Raw genomic sequence first — 24461 nt, forward strand, 5'->3', positions numbered from 1 at the left:
ATGGAAGACCACTTGGTTCTAAGGATGTAAATCCACGTAAAAGGAAAGAGCAGAATAAAGCAGTTGGTTCAACCCCATAAACGGTTGATGGTAAATCTCCTGAAGAAGTCAATAAAACCCCAGAAGAGATTGACAGTAAAACTCCTGAAGAAGTATATAAAATCTCAGAAGAGATTAATGATATAACTCATGAAGAAGTTAATAAAACCCCAGAAGAGATTGATGAAGTTCCAGAAGAAACTCAAGTACCAAATGATTATGAGATTTCTATAAATTATGTAATAAATGGAATCTTTGCATTCGCTATAGCAAGCGATGTTATAAACGAAGAAGATAATGTGCCAAAAACTCTAGAAGAGTGTAGACATAGAAATGATTGGCCTAAATGGAAATATGTCATACAAGCAGAATTAAGTTCATTAGACAAGCGACAAGTATTTGAACCTGTAGTCCAAACGCCCAAAGATGTTAACCCTGTAGGTTACAAATGGGTATTTGTCATAAAAAGAAATGAGAAAAATGAGATTGTGAGATATAAAGCAAGGCTAGTGGCACAAGGCTTTACACAAATACCTGGAGTTGATTATGAAGAAACATATTCACCTGTAGTGGATGCGATAACTCTCAGATTTCTAATAAGTCTAACAGTTGCAGAAAATCTAAAAATGCGACTTATGGATGTTGTAACAGCATATTTATATGGTTCACTTGACAATGACATATACATGAAAATCCCTGAAGGATTGAAAATGCCTGAAGCATTGAAAATGCCTGAAGCATATAAGTCAAAACATAGAGAGATGTACTCTATAAAATTAAGAAGATCTTTATACGGACTAAAACAATCTGGTCGAATGTGGTATAACCGACTAAGTGAGTACCTTCTAAAAAAGGATATAAAAATAATATAATTAGTCCGTGTGTTTTTATTAAAAGATCAAATCTAGGTTTCACAATCATAACAGTGTATGTTGATGATTATTGGATCTCCTGAAGAGATTGAGAATACTGCAAAATTAATTAAGAATGAATTTGAGATGAAAGACCTTGGTGTAACAAAGTTTTGTCTCGGCCTGCAGATCGAACATCTAAATAATGGAATATTTATCCATCAATTAAATTATGTTGAAAAAATATTAAAGAGATTCAATATGGATAAAGCTCATCCTTTGAGCACACCAATGGTCGTACGATCGCTAAATGTAGAAAATGATCATTTTCGCCCACAAGAAAATAATGAAAAAGTGCTTGGTCCTGAAGTACCATACTTAAGTGCAATCGGGGCATTATTATATCTTGCAAATAATACGATACCCGATATCTTATTTGCAGTAAATGTGTTAGCAAGATATAGTTCCAAACCAACCAGAAGACATTGGAATGGAATTAAACAAGTGTTTCGGTATCTCTGTGGAACTAGAGATATGGGGTTATACTATCAAAAAGATACAAAATCCAATTTAGTTGGATATGCAGATGCAGGATATTTATCGGATCCACATAAAGCACGATCTCAATCGGGATATGTATTCACCTATTGTGGAGCTGTAATTTCATGGCAATCGACAAAACAAACTCTTACAGCTACATCTTCAATGTTGAACTAAGGGGCACCTCTAATTGCTCAAAAACTGAAATTAAATTGCAATTGAAAGTAAATATATGAGTTTAGAGAAATTTGACACGCGGGATGTTAACGGAGTTCGGCAAAACAAAGGCCTACGTCTCCGGGGCTTCGCAACCTTGAGTGGTGCGCCTTTCTATTACCCAATACGAAAGGATTACAACTTGTGAACCGTTGAGCCCTTACACACCAAGCGGGAAGTCAAACGGCCAACTCAAAGAGATGAGAACAAGGTCTCGATTGTCTAGAGAATCAAGAGAAACACTCAATAGATCACTCTAACCTAATCTATATCAAGATTGGTGAAGTAGGTTTGAGGTTGCTTGAGGAATTTTGAAGTTTTAAGCTCTCACAACAATGGTGTAGCCTAAGCTCTCAGAAAATCGCTTTTAAAATTATTAGGGTCGGCTCAGATGATTTGAGAAGAAGGCCCAATTAACTATTTATAGAGTCAGCTCAAAAATGAGCTAATTGGGCTAAAACGTTACAACGTTTTCCTTTTGCAATTTTTAGGTTTTCAATTTCCTGACAGCTCAGCTAGTTGTTCATAAACGTTATAACATTTTAGAAACATTACATAATGTTTTGTTTTGTAAAATCTTGATAAAAACAGGAATTGTTTGAAGCTCAGATTTAATTAAAATGTTACAACTGTTAGTTTGTAATAATCTAGAAGTCAATAATACGATAATTTATCATAAAACTTTGTTCATGAATTGAATGTTTATTTATATATATCATTTTGTTACCTTGAGTATTATTGCATTTATGGATTATTTCAAGTTCATGACTGAAATTGTGAAACTCCATAATATAGATGATATATACTCTTAAAAGGCCACTGACCAAAGTAATTAGTAGGAACACTAATTACCGCTATAAGGTTAGTATGTGGATTAAAAGATTGTTAAGTTTTACAAACCACCTGACACGAGATGTCATTTTAATCACATAGATACATGTTCTAGGAACATGGTATTTGACAGACCCCGAATGAAACATTAAATAGAATTGTGTTCGTGTCATTAATGTTTTCATTCAGTGTCAAGTTCTACAGTATGAGGTATTTATCGTTCCTACTAAGAAATATGTATGTGTAAGTGTTATCTAACGCTGTCCGTAAAAAACAGTCATAACGGTAGCATTTCCATATGTATAGCTTAGCTGAGGAAGTGATAGTCTGCCAAGAATACTATTTGTCCCTCGTATCTCTATACGAGCTATAGCATTACTGGGCCCCTTGGTAGAGTTAGATTATCTGCATGCGGTATAATTACAAGAGTAATTATATTTGATAATCTACTCAAGATCAAGAAAAGATACAGTTAGCAAGGATGACACACATCTACCTTGAAACTGATCTGATAGCTATGAGACAGAAGAACTGACACAAGTAAATTGTTTACTGGATCGTGATATTGTACAGTACATCATCATCTGTGTAATTGGATGGTCATAGTGTATACTGTCAGATGCCTCCTATGATTATAGAAGTTAAAACAGTTTTAACCTATATTTACCAACATAACACAGATCCTATTGGGTCACACCATATAGGAGCTAATCGGAGAATCTTACTGATTAATTATAAATTGATTATAATTAATATTAAGATGGTTATAATTAATTATACGTGATATAATTAAATTATAAATGTCATATAAAATTGACAAGCAGAAACAACGGTTAATTCATAAACGTACATGTTACGTTGTATAAAAGTTACCGAACAATAACCGAAAAGAAATATAATTGTACATGACAATTATATATATTTAATTTGGAATTTTAATTGTTAATTATGGATTTGAATTATGGATTTAAAAGCCCAAAATAATCAAAGCCTTAATTAAAATTAAAAACCCAAAGTCAAAAGCCCAAAATCAAAGCCTTTTACTATTCATGCTTAATGGGCCAAGGGCAAAATGGTCTTTTCACCATGGTGCCGACCTCCCCCATGTGCTTTGCAAGGTGGCATGTGAGGTGGAAGGGGTATTTTGGTCTTTTCACATATTAAAGCATGAGGTGTCAAGGTATTTTGGTAAATAGATTTGTTTTGAGGGGTATTTCGGTCTTTTGTGAACCTCCTCAAAACCTATAAATAGAGGGGTGAGGGTGAAAGAGAAACTTACTAATTCACGTGTTAATCTGATTACTTCGTTAATTGAAATTTCTCTCTTCCCCGGTTTCGGTTATTACGAGATTCGGAAATAATATATTTTTGCAAACTCTGCAGTATTTCTGGTTTTGCTTTTAGCGAAACAGAATAACTTTGAGTCATAAATATATTTATTTTGTCCCTTTTTGGTGAATAGTGTTTTTGCAGAATTCCGCTGTTTATAGTATTTCTGGCAAAAGAAATAAACCGCTCTCTGGTTAGTCCTGGTGGATAACCAATAGAGGTATCACACGTGTGATACTCCGAGTCGATTCCTTCCCTGGTGTAGTTCTTCTCGCTCGATCTGCATTCCAACTGTGATTTGGAAACAAGGTATAAATTGTTATATTAATCTATTTAATTGGTAAATAGATTTAAAGCTTTAGAAAATCAATTATGGACTAGATCTGTAAATAGGATTAAACGGCTTCTTGATTCATTTAATTCGTAGCTTAAGTTAGATGTAAAATTTTTTTTTTACTCTTTCCGCACCTTAAGCTAAATCAATGGGTTTGAACCGTCAAAACCCCAACAACAACGTTTTATGAAAACGTTACAACGTTTTCAATTTGAATTTAGCATTGATACAGACAATCCTGAAACGTTATAACGTTTTACAAAAACGGTACAACGTTTAAGTTGTTCTGTACACCTGTGCTTCAGCTGTTTTGACAATCCTAAAACGTTATAACGTTTTGTAAAAATGTTACAACGTTTTAAGTTGTTTCTGAGTTTTAATCAAGCTTTTACTTCAGTGTTTTTGAACGAATTAAAACGTTACAACGTTTTATAAACGTTACCAACGTTTTACTTCTGTAAAAATAGCCTCAAACTTATTTTACCAAACTTCTGATTTTACAATTCGCATTCTTGATAAAAGTCTTCATGATTTCTTCAGTCCAAGCATATTATATTGCAATTCCAACTCTTCTTGGACCTACATTATCTCAAAATAGAAGAATTCGTAAAATTCAATAATTGTATGTTTTTGCAAATTAGTCAAATAGACGTAAAAGATTATTGTACGAACAACATTCAAATCACACTGAACTGGTCACCTTATATGAGGCGGGTCGAGAATGTGTTTGGTTACGGTCAATGATTCAAAATATTCAAGAAGAATGCGGACTTGAAAACATCAAGGTAAATCCTACTCCGCTAATGAAGATAATGATGCATGCATTGCACAAATCAAAGAAGGATATATCAAAGGAGACCGAACTAAACATATTGCACCAAAGTTCTTTTCGACACATGATCTACAAAAGGAAGGCGTAATAGATGTTTGCCAACTTCGATCAATTGACAATCTAGCAGACCTATTCACAAAATCTTTACCGACAAAGGTTTTTGTACAACTCACAAAAAAGATAGGTCTACATCGATTGAAGGATATTCAATGATATCAAAATGAGGGAAAGCATTATATGCACTGTACTTTTTTTTCCTTAACCAAGTTTTTATCCCAATGGGTTTTTCTTGGTAAGGTTTTTAATGAGGCAGTACATGGTCCTGAAGTATCATGTTAATATCGATCCTGAAGTATCATATTAACAACGTATAATGAAAGATGAACATCCAAGGGGAAGTGTTATAAAATATATTTATGTGGATGTTCATTCTATAACTTTCAATATTAATTCTCATTTCATTGCCCACTACCTCCACTACCTCCATTATCTCCACTACCATGGACATTCATTTTCTCCTTTATTATTATAACATATTTTTCTAGCCTATAAATAGAGGCTTTGTAAATAGAGAATTGACACACATATATGATATACAATAGTGAGAATAAAATTCTATTATTGCTTTCTCTATATCTCTTGTTATTTACTTTACTTCTGTTGCAACTTTATCTTAATTTTACAATAGTCTCTAACTAGTCGAATTAACGCCTTATAAAAGTCATCTGGCGACTACGTGGCCTGACAAATAGTCGCATAATCGCAATGTTTGAACAGAAACGTCCGCAAATTAAGGAAGTGAGTATCGTTCCGACCTTACACGGGGCTGCTTTGAAGAGGCCCATAGAAGTGGGCTTTGTTGGGCCTTCGCGAGCTCTTTCTGAGCCCAATCGCATAGATGGGCTCGAGAAGATCTCGGTATTGGACCCAATACTTGACTTATGGGAAGCTTGTGGACCTTTGGCACATGGCCCTATCACAAATCAATTAGTATATAACGAACGGTTTGAATTCTTTTTTCTGTTTTTTGCAATCATGCATGCCCGTAGGCTTCTTTATTTCACATAACACAGAGTTACATAGTAGTCACTTACAATATGAAAAATATAACAGCATGCTCTAATAAAAAATTATATGCAGCAAAAGTTAGATATGTAAATCCCATTTGACCCTTAAGCATCCTGCTACCTGCCTTAGCACAAAATCAAATGGTGAGATTATGAGATACTTTAGATGGTATGAATTCTGACTTAAGAGGTGTCGAAGCTGGGACACGTTATAAATAGTGCTCTGTTTTTTGTGCAACTTTCAGTGTTTTATGCTCACAAAAATTGCTAGGGGTAGCAGAATATTTTGGATGGATCGAACCGGTTTGTTTCGTGTTCTAGTTATAAGTTATTTTATTTGTAAAATTGGTATTGTACTTGTTGGGTTATTATAAAATTTCTTCAGGAATCATTGACTTTTGTTATATAATATTAATCATGCAATGAATTTTGATTTGTTCTTCATAAGCCATTAATATTTCTTATTTCTCCAATGTAAAATTACATTCAGAAAAATAACAATATCTAACAATAGGACGGCTTAATAATGATGCATACTGCATACAGCTTTAGTCTACTGATCACTTATGTAGACAACTATTTGTTATATGTATTTTTTATTGACATCATAGTGATCAGCATTATGTTTACCTTTTCGTCTAAGGGTTTTTCCTCAAAAAAATAATAAAATGTTTGCCTTTGGAAATTAGGAACGTGAGGAAGGGACATGATCGGAGCGAATTGACAAAGAATAGTGTAATACGGATATAATCCAAGAATAGTTTTTTTCCATAATATAAATAATATGTTAAAATATAAACTATTTATATGTAAGGGAAAATATCCAGTGTAATCATATAAACTTTCAAAATAATCAATTTTTTCATGAAAACATGATAATATCTAATGTCTACATAAAAACTTAAAATTATTTCTTCTATCTCCTTTTATTTATTTAATCTTATATTTAATTATTTTAAAAATAAAATTGACAAGAATACTCTCATCTCTCCTTCTTCTTCACTATATACAAACTTCTCGAATTGAATCTCATCATTGATCAGGGGCTTAAATTGTATCAAGCATAGCATTAGATTTAGTAATAAAGCTAAAGGTACCTTGAACCTTGGTACATGTGATACAAGACAGACCATAAATAGAAATAATAGCAAACGGTGCAAGAAGATAGGAAACGGTAAAATTAGATAAGTAATGGCTACTTGAGCCATTGTATATATAGAGACAGATAAAGTGTAAAATAGATAACTTTTAAAAAAAAGGAGCATCTAGCTATCTCTTCATAACAAACTCCTATTTCATCACTCAGTCATTAATTACTTGAATAACTACTTATGAGGTACTAAATGACATCTTCATGGACAAATAGAAACAAATTTCATATTTTTATGACTTTTCTATAATTTTTTAGAGCATTTTAAAGTTCAGGTTCTGAAAAGAAAAAAAAAACTAGTATTGTACCAGGCTGGTACACAAAATGCCTCTCACATAATCAAACATCTGACATAGCTAGAGGTCTCAGAAAAATTTAAAATTTTCTAGCGTTAAAGCTTACACTCTTATGAGAATTTCGACACCAAGAACACAAATTGTAGATTGGCCAATGCAAAATTCACAAAATAGATTGTCAGAATACGTAAAATTCACACAAAAAAAAATCTTATTTTTTTTCCGATTTTAAGTGGCTTATGACATCCCACTTTTTTTTTTCATTTTTCTATTTTTGATAGTCTTATGGCGTCCCGCAGAAACACCATAACTCCTACCTGCCTTCTCATTTTTGAATTTTCAACTCAACATTTCCTATTCTTAATTTCTTAATTTTCCTATTTCCTATCAATAAAAATTCGGGCAATATGAAGGATAAAAATACAGACTAAACAACATTGCATTTTACAATCACACCTCTTTTGTCTTTGCCAATATAGCAATTAACAATGACGAGGAGCATTGGATCGATCAGTTTCATACGACGTACGGTTATTCCACCTTCTTGATCATCTTAGTTTTGTGTGACCGTCAATTACAGTTAATTCATAAGCGCGAAGAGAGATGCGTATGATCGGAGGTGGTGGTGATTGGACATGATCATGTTAGGTGGATCTCCGTCTCGCTGGAGAAGAAAGGCGGTGAAGGTGTGGAGACAAGGGCACAGACAAGAGAGAGAGAGGAGAGATACAATCATACAAGAGAGTAAAGAGGGAGCCAGGAGCAATCGGTCAAAAATTTGAGAAAAAAAAAAAAAAAAATTGGACAATCTAGCAATCCGGCCGATTCGATAATATCGATAGTGATAATATTGGCATATGGTCTTCTAATTATAACAACAACAATAATCAGATAGTTACAATTGATAATGATGACAACAATCACAATAATTATGGTGATTGTTATTTCGCATATGTTATAATATTGACTTATTTATAAATTAATTTTATAGCAAGCTATGAACACACCACATTTTCTAAACTGAAATGAAAATCCTAATAAATGTAAATTCCTTTACTCAAAAGACACCAAAAGAAATTCTTACATATAATAGGTACAAAGATCACAGACAGATAAACCTGCAGTTCAACTTTGAGACAAATTAAGGTTTATCTTGAAAGAAGAGGTATTTTAAGAAACAACGAAGGGAACAGTATTGCCGGTATGAAACGCGTGGGCCACCATGTCAGCTACAGTAATGCTTGAACGGATCCAATCATATAGCAAAATCCATATAACTTTTGCCAAGTACATAGCCATCTCCAGTTCCATTGCCATTAGTAGTGCTCTCGATCGATCTCCCTACAGCTTCTCTTTCTATCTCCAACAATATATATAGGTAACTGGGCCAATCAATCAGCAAAACTGATCTTCTGATTAATGGCGAAAGGATAGTGAAATAGTATGGGACTATTACAAATGGGATTGAGATACCGACCTCTCTTAATGTCAAATACTATAAGATCATAATATGCAATCGGCAATTAAAAGCCTCGCAGAAGTCACCAACCCTTTTGTACCTATTAGTGCTAATTATTTAAAGGGTATATCATTTTTAAATGTCCAGTTCAGTATAGCTTTTGAACTTGTGCGATCAACTAACATAGACATTTCAACAGGCAACCACTACTGTTCTAAATGGTTCCCACGTACCAACCAAAATGATCAATTTTGAAAGATAATAAGTTAATAACAATGAAATTTCACCAAAAAAAAAAAAGAGGAAAGATAATAGTAATGTCAATTCCGAAATTGATGTCTTTAACATCTACTAATTAATAAATTTCAATGCCACTAGAATTTTATTAACTAGACGAAATATTTATTAATATCCAAAAAAAAAATACAAAATATCAAAATCTACATCTTTTTTGGACAAAATTTCAAATCTACCCAATCCGGTAGATTATTTACTGGAAATTCACTCTATTTTCGGTGAATTATTCACCGGATTTGAAAACTAACTTTCCGGTGAATAATGATTTCTAGTTTTTTTATTTTAATTAAATAGATGTTATTTTTTTATTATAATATTAGAATTTTTTTTATTTATTAGAAAAGAGATGAAGTGCTATATAATTGAATTTATTAAAAAAACTGTGACTAATAACTCAGATCAACATTTTTCAGGCTGGATTTTTTATGACTGTAAAAAAATTAATATATTTTTTGATGTGTTACCGGAAAAAAAAACGTTTTGGATCTGAGTTATTGATCCCGATTCAAAAGTCACTTTTGGGTCCTAGTATATTCAAATTTTAAGGTACTCCATTTTTTTCCGAACTTTGTATTTGACATCATTCGACAAAGCCGAATTTTTTATTCTTTTGTTAATTTTGAAAATAGATGGGGTATTTTAGAATTTGAATGTACTAAAAGGATCACAATAATTTCTTCATTTATCCAGAAGTTATTTTTGAACCAGGATCAATAACTCAGATCTAAAACATTTTTTTTCAGTGACACCCAAAAAAAAAAATTTTATTTTTTTATGGCCGCAAAAAAATCCAACCTAAAAAATATTGATTCAGGTTATTTGTCGCAGTCTTTCTAATAAATTCAATTTTATAGTACTTCATCTATTTTCAAAGAAATATAAAAATATTTCTAATATTTCAATAAAAAAAATAAAAAAGCATAACATCTTCTATTTAATTAAAATAGAAATTCTATTTCGGTGAATTATTAATCGAAAATAGGATTTCAAATCTGGTGAATAATCTATCGAAAATAGAGTAAATTTCCGGTAGATAATCTACCAGATTGGATAGATTTGAAATTTTGTCTAAAACAGATGTAGATTTTGATATTTTATCTTTTTTATATTAATAAAAATTTCGGCTTAATTCGCCTTGAGAGCACGGTCAAACTCTTCTTATGATTTATCAACCAATAATTACTTAAATTATGGACCGAAGATTAAAACTGTAGTATTTATATTCTCAATTATTGTTGCTTCTAGAGCGATCAATTAATATATATCACACATTTGCAATAATACTAAACATGTTCACAATTATAAACCGAGTTATCTAATACATCTAAACACAAGATATATATACTTGGAAAAAATTTGTACTTCTTTATTTAATTACTTTTCTACCAGATGGGTGAATGGAAAGATATATTTCCGTTAGACACTGTGTAATGATTTTTTAAAGTTTTTTTTTAATGGAAAATTCAAGAAAACTGCAGAGACAATAATAGTTGGATTAGAAACAATTCTAAAAAGAATAGAGAAAAAACAATATAAAGAGCAATTGCCATTGCCATTGTCATTGCCATGTCATTTATCTAACCAAAAAATAGTAATAGCACCATCACCTATAGTCCTATTAATCCCCATATCAAAAATATGTACAAGATCTAAAATGCTAGTCCAAAAAGAAGATAACCTATGAGAAACTAAACCAGTATAGTCATATTTGGCAATTAGAATAGATTTCCATTTCCCTAGCTATGAAAGTTAATTCATTTCCCTATGATTTTTGAAAGTTAATTCAAGGATTGTTTGGACTGTGATAATTATTCAGTTTTTGTTTCCATTGATTATAGTTTTTTTTTTTTTTGAAAACCGGATAGTAGCTATCTGGTTGTGTACAATTAAAATAAGTAAATGACAACCATTGATTATAGTTAACAAGACACGGACACTTCTGCTTTTGAGTTGCTGTCTGTTAGTTTTGGATATACTAATTACACGATCATCCACAGTTGAAATATGTTGCTTCCATTTCTTTTCCCTTTGATAACACGTCGATTTCAGCTTTGACAATTCAACGCGCGCACGCGCATATGCACACCCCCCATACATACACAGATTTGAATTCCCCCTCGTTGCCTCAATTCATCACTTGAGATGGAAAACAAACCTCAGCCACTTCACCACCACAACAGAAGTAAAATGAACTTGGAATTAATTTGCTCAGTATCATGAACTTATTAGAAAAGCACGCAAACCTTATTTTTATGTTAAAGTCCGCAGCTTACAGTACTTTCCACGTGGAAACAATTACAACAGATTATAAGGAGAATTCATTTTCTCTCTTAAAATTTAAATACACAATTAATCCATGACATGTAGAAATGACTTATATATGAAACAATTAATACTAACCTAAAATGCCCATCCAGCGCATAATACTAATGATTAGCCTGAAGGGGCTATTCACAACCGTCAGCCCGCCATCCACTGTTAAATTTAACCCGCTGACATACCTCGCCTCGTCGCTTGCCAAAAATAGCATGGCCTCAGCCACGTCATTAGCCTCCAAGTGGACTCCCTTCAGATTTGCATAGTACCCGGTCACTGCAAAGTATATATTCAGCACAGCTGCTTTTCCCAACCATGCCGGAAATAACGGCAGGGTAAGGCCAGAAGCAACCCCCGCGGGTGACACACAATTGACTCTGATCCCGTGCTTGCCTAACTCTGACGCCACGCTCTTGGTTAGCCCCACCACGGCATGCTTCGAACCGGTGTAATCCATCGGACCTAGGCCACCGAGGATGCTTGCTAAACTGGCGGTAGAGATTATTGATCCCTTGCCACGTGGGATCATGACCCTAGCTGCGTGCGTCATCCCTAATACCAAGAGGAAAAAAAAAAATCAAGGAATGATAACTAGTGTCATCTTTTATAACTAGTGTTTGCCTAACTCTAATCTATCAAGAGCTTTTGCATATAGCGCCAAATAAATTTCTACAGGTGAAAATACACCCCAATTTATATATTAAATTGCCGTAATTAGGAAAAATCACGCTCTAATTGACTCATCATGGATACTCTTGCGGAATGTAGCTTTTTTCCATTGCATTCAAATGTCCAACAGTTATGCACCATTTGAAAATTGGAATCATGGTAACCTATTTGGTATGGTTGGCAAAGGCTTTAGATATGTAAAAATTAAAACTAAATAAATCAGGGTACCGATTGTTCTTACCTAAAAAGACGCCATCCACATTGATTTCAAACACCTTGTTCAATTCCTGTAAATCGGCTTCCATTATATCGGCGAACATATTTCCAATAATCCCAGCATTATTCACCAATATATCAATGGTATCGAAAGTCTCAACCGTGAAATCAACTGCTTTGCTTATGTCATCCTCCTTAGTTACATCACAGTGGATGAAGCGGGCATGGGTCCCACTACCCAGTGACTTAAGTATTTGGTCACCTAGTTCATCCTGTATGTCAGCGATGCAAATTAACCTTGGCACCCTGCTTTATGAAGAGTCTGACAGTTGCTTCACCGATGCCAGAAGCGCCTCCTGTTATAAGAGCTACCTTGCCTTCCAATCTAAAGCATATTTTAGACTTTTAGTTTATGTTTAATACTTTTCTTTCTCGTGGATCAGGTTAGATAAGGAATAAAATCTAGTTCTGCCTTACACGAGTATTTGAACGAGGATCAGGTTATGGGATTATTTGAATTAATTCAAATTTCCCAAAACTTTGATGATTTATATTTTTTGTAACATAATTAATAGAATCAGTAGCGTTGATGTTAAGCAATAGTTAGTGTCGTAACTACTTTCTGTTAGAGGATTGTAAATAGTGACAGTTACGAATAGAGGTGCTACTTTTACCCGATTACCGGATCCGATCCGGAACCGACCCGGATCCGATTAATTTGGATAGGGTATGGTTTAAAAAATATAACCGATTAAATTATGGGTATGGATACAAAATTAATAATTTAATATCCGACCCGGATCCGAACCGGAACCGATACTGTAATGGGTAGGATATGGGTATCATTTAATTATCCGACCCATAACCAGACCCGACCCGATACCCATATAAATACCCGATAAAATATATATTAATAACTCTGCCTCAAGTTTTTGTGTTAGATAATATATTTCAGCTGAGCTATAATTTGATAAAACTTAACCAAATTTATGCTATTGTTTTACACTACCCTTTAATTACATCCTTAACTAGCCATTTAATTACTCCCTTTAATTTTTGTTCTATATTATACACATGTGACACATGACACATGATTGTCAAATTTATTCTTCCATAACCAGCTTATTTTATACATTTTTTCTTCTATTACATTCAATTCATATATTTTTTTAAATTAGAAAAGGAAATCATCATCTCTAATATTTTACTTTCTAAAAATTATATCTCCTCCATCCTTCTGAATTCAAAAACTATTAACAAAAAACTGAATTCAATAATTTTTGTTACACCATGAGTACTCCAAACAACCAACAACCAACTAATAATTTAGAGTTATTATTTTTATTTTGCTATGTAGCATGATATATTTTATTATTTATAAACATGATTAATAGTATAATTTTTATTTTGCAGTAGTTTTTAATTTATATTGTAATGATTTATTATATGAGATGTTTAAGAAATTATAATTATATTTAAATGTAAATAATTTCTCGAATACTTTGGAGTTGTGACCTATACCCGCTCTGGATCCGGAACCGCCCCGTATCCGAATCGGACCCGATAATCCACAAACAAGTTACGGGTATCTATCTAACCGGAACCGAAAGACTGGACTCAAAATATCTACGGGTAGATAGGTATCCGGATCCGGACCCGACCCGATTTGAAACAAATAAGTATATGGATCGAAATTTGGACCCGAACACTTTTAGGGTCCGGGTCCAAATATAATAGTACCCGAATCCGACCCGACCCGATAGCACCTCTAGTTACGAATTAGTTACTCTTGTAATGAGCTGTACAATGACTATATAAGGCATATACTGTAATCCAAGACAGAATTTTTTTTATTTTTTTTAAAGTAGCTTTAAATACACACTAACAATTTCATTGATAAAAAATAGACTTATAATGGGTCAAATGACCTTCATTTATTCTCATAAAATCATGTAAACTACTATAATCAATTAATCATATACATCTACTCTAAAAAACACTCTATTACCTCTTTCTCCATCTCTATCTACGACCGGATCTGTTTTCGTCCGATAGCCGTCGCCCTCGGATTTGCTGCGCTCCGATCAAGATGGAGGAAAAGACTCTACACTTCGAGTTCTGACAATACTGCGCTCTCGGCTCCGATCAACTACGCTTAACTCAACTCCCTCCTCTCTTCTCATTCTCTTCTCTGCTTGAGGAGATAAAAACGAGAGAGGGAAGAATATCATTAGAAGAAGAAAACTAAGAGTGGGACGAGTGAAATAGAGAGAGGTGGAGGAGGAAGAAGAGAGCAACGACGGCTAGGGTTTCTCCTCCCAAGACAGAAGTTAATGAAACAAGATTTAAATCAACATGATTCTTTACTTTACAAACTCTATCAATCGATGTAAATTTAGATACAGATCTACTAATGCCAAAAGAAAGACAGTGTTTGGCGTTGGCGTGGCCAGTTTATCATACTCAACAGAGATCGGGTATGTGACAATACGCAATGCCTAGTCTCCTTAGCACACGGGACACACACACACATAGATGAGGAACTGGGAGTCGATTCTTGCGTGGATCGTAAGATGGAGATGTGAAAATTGAACTTGACAATTAAAACAGAGAAGAGTCCGTACCTCCTTTTGGAAACTGATGAGGAGGTGACCAAGGTATTTGCCATTGTTCCTTTTAATTTTCCAGGGGAGACTTGGCAGGCTCACATGCAAGTTTTTTCACTGAGAAGCCACCTAACAGTGAGGGTACTGGATTTTAAAGCCCTAGGTGATTGAAAGTCTGATACTCTGATGCCACACTATATATATATGGAAAACTTACCCTTCATAGTAAGCGGGACCAACAGTCACGTCAAATAGTACCACTTTGAAAGTTGAAACTGCTGGCCCAGAATTAAGGGGTTTTAATAGTACCGCTATGATTAAGTGCCCCGGTACCAGTATTATTGTTAGTATTAAATGCGAGCACTGTAGGCGAATCATGATGGCACCAAATATTACTAATATTGTTTCAGTTCCAGCTGGCTTTAATTCAACAGTTACAACTGCTTAGAATAGCATACCAATTCCAGTGTTGTGCCACCAAGATTATTTGGTACATCGTACCAGTATCCAGTACGTACTGGTGTCGTTATGATCCAGTACAGAAACTAGAAACAAAATGAACTGATAATGAACTCAAAAGTACATATTCCAACTTTATATATATATAGAGAGAAAGTGACTAATATACTTTCGGTAACATATGGACCGAAGTGCTACCGTTCTGATGAGTATAAATTAGGTATACTTTTACCTATGGTTTTGTATTGATAACTTGACAAATTTTCGTGCATTTAGGTTAATTTAGAGTAATTTGGTTTAGAAATATATCAAGAACCAAGTTACTGCCGTTTGCTCATTTTATTTGTAGTTTTGGAGCATTTGTAAGCTTTGGAACGGTCTCTGGGGCACATGGTGCGACCGTATCCACTTTGGAAGAAACATCAATCAAAAAGAAACAAAAATAGCCAAGACAGAGGGGTTGTGCGGCCTGACCGACTCGCACACCCCTCAGAAGCGCCAGAAGACAGCACAAACGCATTGGTGCGGCCAGCTATGCAGCTACCCCTGCCCGCACCATGACCCGCACACCTCATCAGAAGATACCCCAATCGAGTCAGAGAGCTTCTGCGGGTGAAGGTGCGGCCTCCCCTGACCACACGGTCTCCATCTCTCCTCACAGCGCAGCCGGCTGTGCGGCTTGACCAGGACGCAGCCGGCTGTGCGGCCTGACCAAGCCGCACTCTGGGCCGCACCAGCTAGATCTTTGACATATTTTGTGCAATCTTCGCTCGATTCACTTCTAGATTTCGCTTGATTATTCCCCAAGTCACGAATTTGGTTATAAAAGGCAGCATGCAATCATCTGGGGGGATTATCTTTGATACCACAATTCCCTCCATTGAAACCCTAACCTCTTTCTCCATCCATCTCATCTCTCAAGTAAATCAAAGGTGCGAAGGATTGAAGAACTTGGCTAATCTCGAGGAGCTTGCAAGGAGGAACTGAGGCATAACTTGAGAATTGGTGTATTATATTTCTCTTGTTATTTTATTAATTTTACTTGTATTAATTTCTTGTTTTTCTATCATGGATGTTGTTGTTATTGCACCCATGAGAGACTAATTTCCTATCTAAGGCCATGTTTGGTTGTGGAGTAAGAGGTGGAGTAAACCTCTTACTCCACGCTTAAGGAGCCAAACGAGAAGTAACATAGGCGGTTTAAGATGGAGTAAGATTTGAGCTAAACCGGAGTAACTTACACCACCTAGAGAGGTGGTTTAGTTTACTCCACCAAACATGATTAACTTACTCCGGTTTAACTTGGAGTAAAAAATTTAATCCGGTTTAACTTTACTCCACAACCAAACATGACCTAAGGGCTTAGATTGTAGCATGAACTTGTGTTAGTTTATTTATTTGGATGTTCTCTTTATAATGATTGTTTTGGCTTGATATTTGGTTTTATTTTATATATTTGTGAGTCATGCATAATTTGTGTTTTGGTAATTGAACATTTTTAGGGTAGTGACGGTACTTTAGCATTAAGGGTGTATGATAAAGAAGAAACACTTTCATTGTACACAAATAATCTTAGGGTTTAGATAAGGTTGACTGGATTCAAATCTACTCCCGAAATTATAGAACCAAATACAGTACCGAGTAATAGTAGTAGATGCTTCATGTTAAATAACCCAATTAGGTGGATGAGAGCTCTAATTAAGAGGTACATTAGCAGTAGAATCATGAATTGTGAAAGGTAGTTCTAGGAACTCGAAATAGACCAACCTAGTTGGAACTCTCATCAAGACATGACATGAATTTAGAGAACTCCAAAAATAAATAGATTGGCCAAGTGATTGTAGGCCGAAAGCCCTTAGACCTTGTTATCTTAATTCACAAACACCTTTTCATTTGCATTTAATTTAATTTATTGTTACAAACTAACTAATTTGGGTATTGAACCCACATTTAGTTACTTGCAACAACCCCCCTCCATTTATTACTTGTAATTTATTTAGTTTTAATTTAGTTTTAATAAAAATTATAATTGCCTTAGTCTTTGGATCGATACCTATATTATTACAAGGATAGATTGTGTGCTTGCAATTTAATCTACTTTATGTTTTTAGATTTATAAATTTAAATCATTTGTATGATAATTAGTTCAAAATAAATACCCCTAAAATTCACAACACGGTCCAAATTTGAAATTTGAAGATCCAAAAAGTCAATCTGAACCGTTCATCTTGTTCTCCATATGAATATGCGCTTGGAGACCAAATTTTACATTTTTCTGAAATTTTTTACTATTTATTAAGCCAATTTGAAAATCGTTGATCCAACGGTGGCTTCTGATTTTACTGTTTTGTTAAGCCACTATTGGATCAACAATTTTCAAAGTGGCTTAATAAATAGTAAAATAAAATCAGAAAAATGTAAAATTTGGTCTCCAAGCACATATTCATATAGAGAACAAGATGAACGGTTCAGATTGACTTTTTGGATCTTGAAATTTTAAATTTGGACTGGTAGCACTTCGGCCCATATGCTACTGAAAGCATATTAGTCATTCTCTCTCTCTCTATATATATATATATAGAGAGAGAGAGAGAGATAGGCTAATGTCAGGGGCGGAAGGTAGTATATTGCAGGGGTGGCTAAGTAAACCCCATGGTTTTCAAAATTTATTATTATATATATATAATTTTTCTAATTTTTTTATTTTATATGTATTAGCCCCCTCTATGATAATACAAAAAAATTGAAGGGCTAATATAGAAGAATAACATGTCTTTTGGATTTCCAACGTACCAAAACCATGTAAATAAATAAATAAAACCATCTTTGACTTGATTTTTTTTTATTATTAAAGCCTGTAGGCATTTAATTCAACTAAACAAAGTTTTTACAAACATACATCACCTATTACATTAAGAAACTTGAGGAGGGGTGTACCCAAATTAACAGCAGAGGAATTTGCACTAAAACCAAAAACATCTCATAAAACATGCACATAATCCAAACGAATAAAAAACAACAATAACACAACCCCTCAACTCAAGAAAACATGCACATAATCTTTGATTGGAAATTTTTTGAAATATAGAAAGGTAAAACGTATAACAGGAAAAGAATGAATCCATATCCTCTGAGGTAACATAATATTTTTGTTTGGACCATGGCCGTCCGATCGGAATTCAAGCCAAGCCGGCAAGTGGAATGCACGGGGCCGTTTTAATAGTCATGTAGATTCTGATTGAACGATCTAGATCCAAATAGAAATATTTTGTTACCTTAAGTTGATATGAATTCTTTTGTGGAAAAGGAATTTTTTAATAATTATTAGATTAATTTATTCAATATTTCAGAGTTTGATTTAATTAACCAACGTATTACTTCTCACTAATAGATCTGTGATGAATGTTAATTTTAGTATTTTACTTTCATATTAAATCACTAATATGATATTTATTGTATTCGTGGATGTCTATTAAATTTTTAATTTTTGCATAAAAAATTAAATTATGTCAAAAATTATTAGTGCATGGAATTGTAGAAGAGGTTAGTTATTTTTTTATATGCTATTTGTACATAGGTAAAATTATGTTTAAGAAAAAAGATTACATGCTTGTTTATATCGAGGAAATAGCTAATAAGATTAGCTTAAATGAGATTATTGTAGAATTTTCTCTTTTAGAAAATCATATTCAAATTTTAAATAAAAAAAATATATGAATATGAATTTATTGTTCGCACAGAATATATGCTACAAAGTTTCAGTATAGCAAGCGATACCTTTTAAACCTTTGTTATACTCTGTCAAATCAGATAGCAAGTGCACTATCCTATCGATGAGTATGCTCAGGTATCGATCCACAGGGACGGAAGAAAATGACCGGACTCGTCTTAAAATTACTTGAGATTCTAGAAGTGAGAAAAATTGGTTTGATTTAATCCTAACAATTCTACTGATTTATGACAAGTTTAAAAGACAATAAAAAGAATTAAAGTTGTTTTCAAATGATAAAAAGGCGTTTCCAGGGTTCAGATTTCATTTCTGTTCAGCCCCGAGGCATACGGCCCGTATGGGAATCCATACGGCCCGTAGGGGACCCCGAGTTAATGCTGCAGCTACTGTTTTCTGTGTTGATACTAATGTTTAGGGTTTCTATCGACCAGATCTAGATACCTAACCTCAACTTTCGCATTTTGGCCTAGTACCCGATTACCGGACTCAAATACTTCCCTCTTAGATGCGTTAAACCTCAACTTTCGCATTTTGGCCTAATTTATCTAAGTTACTTGTTGGTTTACTAAAAGTATCCAAGGACTTTCGCCTCAAGGAAAGTTTCACCTTTCGGGTACTCCTTGGTTTAACCCTACTTCATATACTTTATTCGGTTGGATTAAATGTCATAGACTTGGCTCCTAACACTTAGATGTGCGCATTCATCTAACGGGATGACTAATCAATTCAAGCAAGCACAAATAAAGCAATCAAAATACTACTCAACAAAGTAAAAACAAAGCATTCAACACAAAATCCAAGTAGCATGCAAACAAAACCAAACTAGAAACTACATCTTAACCCTAGAAACAAAGTAAATTAGCTACTCATGTTCATAAGATAACACAAATAACAGAAAATAAAAGAGTTCATGACAAAACAGTGGAGAAATCTGAAGATCCGTTGCAAACTCGCGTTTTTCACTTCTCTTCTCCTTCTCCCCCCTTGTCTTTTGCTCCAAGAAAGCTTGTCCAAGTTCCAGTGGTGAATCTCCCTTTTTTTGGTGAGGAAATATCTCATTTAATGCCCCAGATCGCGTCTCCAGAGGCTTCCTTTTCGGCCTCCTTAAATTAAGCTGATTTCAGATTCCAGCTGGATTTTCCGAATCTGTGCCCTACGGGCCGTAGGGGACCCCGTACAGGCCGTATGGGACCCCGTACGGGCCGTATGCCTGTGCTTTGTCTTGGAGACTTTGTGCCTCTGTTGTGGAACCTTCTGTGCACTTGGGCAGATCTTGTACGGGCCGTACAAAATGTCATACGGGCCGTACGAAAAGTAGTCAGATCCATTTTTTCGCCCTCTTTCCTGCAAAATACCAAACAAAGCATAGCAGTACCACATTTCATCGAAATATAAGTAAAAAGTCCACATTTATAGGCTTTAAAGCACAGGTTTCAGTGTAAATCAGGGCTGTAATTTAGATATAATATGGAGATATCAAATTCCCCCAAGCTTGAACTTTGCTTGTCCTCAAGCAAAAATCCCAACATGGGTATAGGGTTGGTCTTTGGATTACCTAAATGCAGATAAATTCCTAAATGTGAAAATTTACATGAACTGCTCTTATCAAGAACCATGAGAATCTTTTTGGATACAATTTGGATTTTCCTTGATCAATTTTGATTCACCCCACTAATCGATTAATCAAACTTCAAATTCTGAAATGTTTCAATATTTGCAAAGCTAATTACCCGAATTGATCACTATTTCATTCTTTCACTGAAACTATGCCCTCGTTTGTGGTGATTTTTCTTCTTTTAGCCCCCCCAAGCTTGGAACAAGCTTAGGTCAGAAAGTCGCGGACTTCGTGTGTTGATGTATGCAAAAGTTATTTTCTTTTCTAAATTTGGGAGACGAGCTCAAAGGCGCCCAATAGGACTTATTGCCAGTACTCTTATTTTCTCCATCTTTTCATTTATTTCATCACTTTTTTTTTATTATTTTTATTTTCGCATACACCATGAATACACACATCTAATGGTATTTATTCATACCAATGGATATCCCAATCTTTCTTTATTTAAAACTCATTTCCCTATTTAAAAGGCACAGTTCAGCTTCAAAAATGGCTTTTCGATACAATTCAAGTTTTCATCTTTTCAAGTTTTCAAAACATCTCTTCCTAATCAGTTCTTTGATCAATTATGGGGTTAGTTCTAAATTTTTTCAAGGTCATCCCAAACACAACCAAAACTTTTCACAAAAGTCCCTAATTCAAGTAATAACGCAAATTTATCACCTAAAAATATAAATTTTTGAAAAATAAACAAAAAAATAAACATGACCTAAAAAAATAAACATGACCTAAATGCAGATACAGTTTTCTTCTATTCCACCCCCCCAAGCTTGAATGAAGCATTGTCCTCAATGCTTGAATTCACACAAGAAAAAGTAAATAGAAGAAAATATGGAAACTAACCAGACATGGAGTGAGGGAAGAGGCAGGGGCGCCTCACCGATTGGTGGAAAGTGGGTCGGGTGGATCTGGGCGAAGTGCCCACTTCTGATGTGTACGGACTGTGTGGATACATGTGGTTGGTTGCGTGCTTGTCAGCTTCTCGATCAAGTCCCCGATCACAGTTTGCTGAGCTTTCATTACAATACCTCGAATCACCATTTGCTGAGCTTTCAAATCCTCCAAGAGTCTGAGGTTGCGAGCCGGGTCGAGGTCTGCATTTAAAATCACATGACAAGATTTATTTGGGTCTGCGAACTCATACCTGAGGTTAGCTGGAAGAGGCTTGAGCTCAGGAATCGGCGGCTCTGTTCGGGCTTTGACGCGGTCCGCGTCAGGTGCACTCGGCCCGCGTGCAGACCTCGCGTCAGCTTCATCCGACCCGCATTCTCTGTTTTCCAAGTCTTCGGACTGTGGCACGCGGCCCGTGTGGGATTCATCCGGTCCGTATTGCTTACGAGATTGTTCCTTGGCCAATTGATCGACCACATCAAGCCAGCAGCATGTTTCTGTTTCGGGGGGCACTTCGTAGCTCGGTTGAGGTTGAACTGGACTTTCTCATCTCCAATTCGCAGAGTCAAAGTCCCCTTCTCCACGTCAATGAGTGTTCGAGCTGTCTTCAAAAATGGCCTTCCCAGAATGATGGGGATTTCCTTGTCCTCCTCCATCTCCATGACAACGAAATCAACCGGTACATAAAACTTGCCGACCAGAACCGGCACATCCTCCACTACGCCAAGTGGTACCCTGACAGAAGAATCAGCAAGTTGCAGAGTCATGCGCGTGGGTTTGAGCTCGCCTACTCCCATGCGCTCAAAGATGGTGCGTGGCATGAGACTCACGCTGGCCCCTAAGTCACATAGTGCTCGCTTGATGGTAGCCTTCCCAATTTCGCAAGGAATGGAGAATTTGCCAGGATCTTCCAGTTTGGGTGGGAGCTCGTTACTCAAGATTGCGCTGCACTGCTCTGTGAGTTTCACTGTCTCATGCCCCTCCAAGCTTCGCTTGTTCGTGAGGATGTCCTTGAGAAACTTGCCATATGTTGGTATTTGGGTCAAGGCATCGGTGAATGGAATGGTGATGTGTAGTTGCTTGAGCATTTGAAAGAACTTGGTGAATTGACTGTCGGGTCTGCACTCAACTAGCCTCTGAGGAAAAGGAACAGGTGGCCGGTAAGGCGGTGGTTTCTCAGTCACCTTCTTTTTCTGTCTGTCAGCTTCATTCTGTACGGGCCGTACGGGATTGGTACGGACCGTATGGTCTGTCTTCTCATTCACAATTTCAATCGGATCAGGTTCTGACTGCTCGAAAATCACAGGGGGTGTCAATACGGGCCGTATGGGATTCATACGGGCAGTAGGGTCGGCTTCTGGCTCGACATGCATGGCTGGTCCATGGTACTGTGTCCCACTTCGCAAGGTTATGGATTTTACTTCCCATCTGGGGTTGATTTCTGGTTGGCCTGGTAGCATTCCAGGTTGTGGTGGTGCGGTTTGGCCCCCATTTTGAGGTTTGTTTTGGGCAGCCAAATTAGCCAACTGAGCACTGATCGCTTGCATTTGCTCAAAGAGCATTTGATTCATCTTTCCCTGCTCATGCATGAAATCACTCACAGCGGGAGCGATATACGGCTCGGGAGGATCGGATTGAAATGATCAGTTGTTCGAGTTGGGAAAAGAAGCATTCTGGAAGAAGTTACGGTTGTTGTTGTTGCTGCCAGAAGGGTTGTTGTTGAGGTATGTGGGATTGTTTTGCTTCCACCTCCAATTCTGTTGTTCAATCGGGTCCTTGGAATAGGTTCGGCTGAAAGGAGGTTTTGGGAAGTAAGAGGGCTCATTGTTAAGAGAATTCACTTGCTCGGGCCCTTCATCCATTTGCGCAAGCGGGCAATTCTCATACTCGTGCCCCTCGTCTCCACACATAACACAAGGTTGTGGTTGCTGATTACCAAGCGCTTTTACACTCATCTTGTCAAAAGCCTTCTGCATGGCATCCATCTTGGCGGTGAGAGCTGTGATCTGATCGACCTCAAGTCGGCCTCCTCCAATTCCTCGAGTGCTCCCTCGGCCAGACCATTGTTGGTTGGTTGTCATATTGTCAATTAAGTTCATTGCCTCGGTAGCCTCTCGATCCATGAGAGCTCCACCTGCAACTGCATCAACTGAAGTACGAGTGGTATCAGTTAAACCAGCATAAAAAGACTGAACAAGTAACCATTCGGGAATACCATGATGTGGACAAGAGTATTGCAATTCCCTAAACCTTTCCCAGGCCTCATTCAGTGGTTCATCAAACCTTTGTCTGAAACTGGTCAGTTAGGTCCTAACCTCGGCAGTTCTTTAATGGGGAAAAAATCTGGTCAAAAACAGTTTGGACAATTCCCTCCAAGTGGTAATTGAATCCCTTGGTAATGACCCTAACCATTTCTTGGCTTTATCCCTAAGAGTGAAAGGAAATAAAGCAAGTCTAATGTAATCAGCTGTTGCGCCATTGATTTTAATGGTGGCGCAACACTCAAGAAAGATCTGAACATGGGCATGCGGATCCTCATGATCCATGCCATGGAATGTGTTTTGCTGGACGATGTTGACAACACCCGGATTGAAGTTGGGTTGGTTGCCAGCAATCCTTGGCAATCGGATTGCTCCTCTAACATCTTCAGCTCTCGGGACATTGAACTCTCGCAATGTCCTGGGCGCATAGTCTGCTCCTTCATCATCAGAGAATTGG

At 35.9% G+C, this 24461-nt stretch overlaps 1 pseudogene across 1 annotated transcript; it reads right to left on the minus strand.

Moving 5' to 3' along the window:
* Positions 1-11466: 11466 nt before the first annotated feature.
* On the minus strand, positions 11467-15110 carry LOC144548141 (zerumbone synthase pseudogene; annotated as a pseudogene). The gene is made up of 3 exons (XR_013509258.1): positions 15067-15110; positions 12468-12827; positions 11467-12109 (listed from the first exon to the last, which is right to left on the minus strand). The product of XR_013509258.1 is annotated as a zerumbone synthase pseudogene (transcript).
* Positions 15111-24461: the final 9351 nt, after the last annotated feature.

This window comes from Carex rostrata, chromosome 2 (assembly GCF_964058835.1).
Source record: "Carex rostrata chromosome 2, lpCarRost1.2, whole genome shotgun sequence".
In the NCBI taxonomy this organism is placed as follows: domain Eukaryota; kingdom Viridiplantae; phylum Streptophyta; class Magnoliopsida; order Poales; family Cyperaceae; genus Carex; species Carex rostrata.